The sequence below is a fragment of the Cucurbita maxima genome, unplaced genomic scaffold, assembly GCF_002738345.1.
Source record: "Cucurbita maxima cultivar Rimu unplaced genomic scaffold, Cmax_1.0 Cma_Scf00344, whole genome shotgun sequence".
In the NCBI taxonomy this organism is placed as follows: Eukaryota; Viridiplantae; Streptophyta; class Magnoliopsida; order Cucurbitales; family Cucurbitaceae; genus Cucurbita; species Cucurbita maxima.
This window is the reverse complement of record NW_019272360.1, coordinates 14,148-20,825: the sequence shown is the minus strand read 5'-3', so window position 1 is coordinate 20,825 and position 6,678 is coordinate 14,148.

The window sequence follows — 6,678 nt, the reverse complement described above, 5'->3', positions numbered from 1 at the left end:
GATGAGCTCGCCGGTTCTCTCGAGGCACACCAACAACGTAAGAAGAAGAATGAGGAAACACTCGATCAAGTACTTCAAACCAAGGCGTCAATCAAAGATGAAAAGGTACTCTACTCTAAAAAATTTCAAGGTAAAGGTCGTGGCTGTGGAAGTCGTGGAAATGGTCGCTGTGATCAAGGTAGCAGTCATGAAGGATACTATATGGAGAAGGGACAGTTGAGCCAAGAAAATTCGTGTGGAAGAGGACGTAGTCGAGGAAAAGGCGGCTAATCAATTTATTCCAACGTCCAATGCTACAAATGTCACAAATATGGTCACTATACGAATGATTGTAACTCCAAAAAATGTTACAATTGTGGTAGAGTGGGGCATTTTGCAAAATATTATCGAGCCGATAAAAAGGTGGAAGGAACAACCGACCTAGCCTTGGAAGACGTAACAAATGAAGGTCTTCTCTTGATGGCTAAAAATGAAAACAATATCAACAACGACACTCTGTGGTACCTCTGAAAATATAACACATGTAGAAGCAATTTGGATCTTAAGCACTTTTAGAACATCAATTATAATAAATAACTAGCATGTTCATAAGTATTAAAACTTAAAGAGTTTGAATACTAACCTTTTGTAGTTCAAATTTCTTTTTCCTCATGAACTGGTTTCGAATTACCACTAGTGTCTTCTCCACTATCCTCTGGTCTTAGAACGGGATTGTGGAATCCGGTGAGTGTCTAAACTTGAGAGGGAGTTTGTATATATGAAGAGAGTGTTTGTGAGAGGTACCATGATCACTCTATTTATAGAGTCATGTTTGCATGTTCATGTAAATTTCAGATCACCAAATTTTAACACTCAAAATTCCACTCAAATGTTTGGGATTATGCGGCAAACATGTATGCTTGAGTTAACCAAATTTTGACACTCAAAATTCCACTCAAATTTGTGGGGTTTATTTGGCAAACATGCACGTTTGGTTAAACCAAATTTTGACACCTCAAAATTCCACCAACATGGATTTTTCCATTAAATGAAGTCAACCTTTTTACTTTCTTCATTTTGATTCAACAATTAATTTGAATTATTAATTTCAAATTAAAGTAATATTAAATGATTAATTAAACTATTTAATTAATATTTAATATTAATTCAAATGTCAATCCCAATTAATTCCGGCACATATTTGATTAAGATATTTAAATCTTATTTAAATATCTCAGATTCTCTCTTTTTGTTTAATTCGTAAATAAACCAAAAATGCGGTTAAATATATCGCATATATGTAGCACATTCTCCCTAATTTGAATTTGAACACTTCGAACTCACTCGTCACATTGTTCTATGGTTTAGTCCGTTATGAGCTAGCAGAGGAACCTAATGGACCTATAGATCATGGGCTCCATCGATCCAAGATTAACCGGTTAAACTCATTAACCTTGTTAACCACCATTCGTTAACTACTAGGACATTCCATTATAGCCTAGTAGTTGCACTCCCCTCACTATAGATATATTTCTGTCCATTTGATATAACCATGATTAGTAAGTCGATCCTTCACAGGTTGTTAGTAACTAGAGCTGGGTCAATTTACCGTTTTACACCTAAAGTTACTTCTTGTTTCTTATGTCTCATTGATCATCTAATGAACAATTGGTTTGTGGGCTCCTTGTTCAAGACCTAGAGTCATCACTTAAGGGAACTACCTCTCTTCTATCCCTAAAAGTGGGTAGGAGAGAATTCCATCTTGCACCCCACGTCCCCAGCCATTTACCCAGTCTTACCCTTGAAATGGGAGGCCTATTGAGTTGGCGAACTTGAGCCACTCTCACCCATGCAAATCTAAGGATAATTCCGAATAAACATGAGTTCATGGTTAGCTCAGGATTAAGATTGTGTTACCCAGATCATTGAATGAAAAGAAAATCAGTCTCAACAGTAAACGACATTATAAAGTGAGAGTGATTTGTTTCATGGTCCGATCTTATGCAATACTCATTGCATAGGACGCCCCCACTCTCATGTCTCCACATGTACAATTTTAGTGATCACATTGTTTATATCAATATACAAAATTGGGCCGCATCCATAGTGTCCCCAGAATAAGGTACTCAGCCTTATCCTTATACTATAGATCATTTTGACTATATACTTGAACTTGATCAACTCTTATGTCTCTACATATAGTTCAAGTAATCATACTATAGCCAAAGTGTTCTTAGTTTATTGGATTTAGATTAATGATCGCAAAGTTCACTTTATTCAATAACAATCTTTACAGAATAAACAATAATAATAACTTTATTGAAAATAGAATATGTTTTTGTTTACAAACTATGAGTTTTAGGACATAAAACCCAACACCCCTAAAGTTACTTCTTGTTTCTTATGTCTCATTGATCCTCTAATGAACAATTGGTTTGTGGTCCAACCAGTAAACCGAATCCCTCTCATGCCAGTGAGAGGGTGGGGCTCCTTGTTCAAGACCTGGAGTCATCACTTAAGGGAACTACCTCTCTTCTATCCCTAAAAGTGAGTAGGAGTGAATTCCATCTTGCACCCCACGTCCCCAGCCATTTACTCAGTCTTACCTCTGAAATGGGAGGCCTATTGAGTCGGCGAACTTGAGCCACTCTCACCCATGCAAATCTAAGGATAATTCCGAATAAACAGGAGTTCATGGTCTGTACATTACTTGTTTGGTCTCATTTTCTATCCATTTGCAACCAATAGGTTTTACCCCATCTAGTTGATCTACAAGTTCCCAGACTGAATTGAAGTACATTGATTCCATTTCAAGATTCATGGCTTTAATCCACTGATCTCTATCTTCATCATTCATTGCCTGTTTATAGGTCAATGGATCCTCAATGCCATCATCAGGTATGATGACTTGAGTTTCTGCCAAACCCAAGTAACGATCGGGTTGAGTTATAACCCTCCCACTACGTCGAGGCATTCTCAACTCTTGAGAAAGATGTGATTGACCAGAAGTGTCAGCTTCATCAACAACTCTTGTTGAAGAACCATCTTGATCAACAACTCTTGTTGTTTTATCAGTAACTTCTTTAGAAATCTCACTTAATACTAGTTTGCTGCGAGGTTGATGATTTCTTGCGTGGTCTTCCTCTAAGAATGTAGCGTTTTTTGATACAAACACTTTATTTTCTTGAGGATCATAAAACAAACCACCTTTCGTCTCTTTGGGGTATCCTACGAATAGTCATAATTTTGAACGACGTTCTAATTTCTTGGGGTTTTGCAACAACACATGTGCTGGACATCCCCGAATTATGAAGTGATGTAAATTACCTTTACGCCCTTTCCATAACTCATAAGGTGTTTCTGAAACACTCTTATTAGGAACCATGTTCAAAATGTATGTAGCAGTCTCCATTACATATCCCCAAAACGGATCGGGTAATTGAGCGAAACTCATCATAGACCGAGCCATGTCTAACAAAGTTCTATTTCTCCTTTCTGATACACCATTTTGTTGAGGCATACCCGGGGCTGAGAGCTGAGACCTTATTCCATGTTTTATCATATAGTCTTGAAATCTTAAGTCCATGTACTCTCCTCCTCGATCTGATCGAAGTGTTTTAATAGTTTTACCTAATAGATTCTCAACCTCAGTCTTATACTCTCTGAATTTTTCAAGAGCTTCGAACTTGTGACGCATTAGGTAAAGATAGCCATACCTTGAATAATCATTAATAAAACTGATGAAATATTCATACCCTCCTCGTGCTTTGACATTCATTGGACCACAGAGATCTGTATGAACGAGTTCTAAGGTTTCTTTGGTTCTATAACCTTTTTTGGAAAACGATCGTTTAGTCATTTTACCCTCAAGACAAGACTCACATGGAGGTAAAGAGTTGTCTTCTAACTCATTTAGAAGTTCTCTTTTAAAACCAATATCTCAATCCTATTGAGATTAATGTGGCCTAGTCTTAAGTGCCAAAGATAGGTATTAGGAGAAATCTTTTGTCGTTTATTTTGAGTTTCAGCTATTTTAAACATCTCGGTATTTAAAATGGCTTTTATTTCGCTCGGTTTTAACATATATAAGTTGTTTTCTAGTTTTGCAGAACAAATATGAATACCGCTTTTGCAAATGAACACTTCATTGATTTCAAAAGATACTTTATACAATTGTTCTAATAAACAAGAGATAAATATTAGATTTCTTTTCATTTCAGGAACAAAAAGTACATTATCTAATATAACGAATCTATCTCCAAAAAATAACTTTAAATTTCCTACTGATCTTGATGAGACAACCTCTCCTATTCCAACCCTGAGTGTTATCTCGCCGTCCGCAAGCATTCTCCAGGAGCTAGTTTCCTTGCAAAAAGAACAAATATGATTAGTCGCCCCTGAATCTAGTATCCAAGTTGAGTTGTCATACTCTACTAAACATATTTCTATAACGAGTAAATCATATTTACCTTGTTGTGTCTTTTCGGCTTTCTTTTTTACAAGGTATTTTGGGCAGTTTCTCTTCTAGTGCCCGTTTTCGTTGCAATGGAAACATTTTCCTTTATCTACTTTTTGAACCTTGTTGTTGCGGTTAGTAGGAATCATATTTTTCCCTTTACCCTTCTTCTTCATCAAAACACTTTTAGAAGTTGAAGGTCAAGACTTATTTTTGGAGGACGATCCTCGTAGTAATTTATTGGAGATAGCAACATTTGCTTCTCCTGTTTGTTCCTTGTTCGTTAAGAGGGACTAATAAGTCTGTAGCTCATTGAGAAGAGCAGTCAAGTTATATTCTATTTTGTTCATTACCACATTTGTGCGAAACTGGAAGAAGCTCTTCGGAAGAGACATCATGATAAAAATGACTTGACTCTTCTCATCAATGACAGCTTCATTTTCTTCTGCCACATTGAAATGGACCATCATGTCCAGGACATATTCTCTAACTGAGGTCCCTTCTTTCATACGACAGTTGTAAATGTATTTTATGGCTTCATATCTAAGGGAGAAGGACGGTTGTCCAAACATCCCTTTTAGAGATTCCATAATCTCTTTAGCAGTACCCATAACATCGTGTTTCTTAGCCAAAACATCAGATATGCTGACTAGAATGTACACTCGGGCTTTGTCATTTTCCTTTATCCATCTTTCATACGCATCCCGAACTGTTCGGTTTGCATTTGGGCTGGGGTTTGGAGGACATTCCTCAGTTAAAACAAACCTTAAATCATCAATTGCCAGTATTGTGTTTAGGTTTAATTTCCAAGTTGCGTAATTGTCGCAGTTTAATTTCTCAGAAGCGAGTAATTGTACTATTGAGTTTGTCATGCTGTGATATAAAGAAAATTCTATTAATGATTTGACTTAATCTTGTTTAATCCAATCAGTTTTAGCAAATGTAATAATGTACCCAAAAAATTATTAATTTGCAACGAGACTTTAGTGAGTTATAGCAACTGCTACCGAGGGACAGTCAATCACTCATTCACTAAACCAAGACATTCTTGACTTTAAACACTAATCCCAGAATAACTCTTTTCCTATAGTGTTTTTAGTTATTGCTATTTTGGTTAAGAATATACTAACTCTTAATAATTCTTCGTAAGTGTGACCCACCATTTTCATACCTCAGAGATCGGTCCCAACAATGCTATCGAATGAAAAAGCCAAAATTGGGAACGGACCTAAGAAATTCTATCCATTTCTGGAGTTTGCATTGTTTCGACTCCCATGTTACGACCCCCCGAATAGGTAGTTGCTCTAGGGCAACATGCAGGTGGAACATGGGAATTTCACGGTGCAACCTAGTGGTGGAGACCATAGGAGGTGTTGATATACTTCCTTCTCCCACTTACTATAAATACTTTCTCTATTCACCTTGTTATTGACTCATGCAAATACCTTCCGAATGGAGGACGCTCCCAGGGCGACACAAGGCCGAGCACAAATCTCATGGTGTGAATTTTCTAGAGAGCGTAAAAGAAAAACGATGTATCTCATATATCTTTTTCCTCCCACTAAGTATTTTAGACGGTTGGGTATATTTATTACTTAGTTATATTCCGGCTAATTAAATATAACTTAAGTGTAGGTGATTTTTCTAAAACTTATATCACTTAAGCATGCTCATAAAACTGGGCTAACTAAGCTCAAGTACTGGTCCGATCTCCAGGTAGTAGGTGTTCCGCAAATCGTCAATTTAAGTACCTCCAGCCTTAGACAAGATCGTGCCAGGTGAGCTTTCTCGTAACTGCAATTTTGTAAGACATTGACCTATTTTAACTATTAAAATTGATCGTGCTCGGTTCTTAACCCTGAGTGAGCATGTACTTATCTTTATTATAGATTTTAACGTCTATCTCGTTTTATGACGTTGAAAATAACCTATAATATGCATCTAACATGCTTTATATAACAATTATATAATCATCCATTCCATGCAATAATATAACAATTTCAATCTATCACTCATGGAACCCTAAACATGCATACTATACATTATAACACTTATAACATACTTGGAATGCATGAAACATGCTTAGCCTATGGTGAGATTTTAAATCTATATGACATACTTTATGCATATATATTTTCTATTTAATTAAAACATACATTCATAATGCATAATTAATTAAATACGCTAGTGGATTGGTTTTGGCATTTTAAAACAAGCAATTAACTAAATTATTACATTAATAA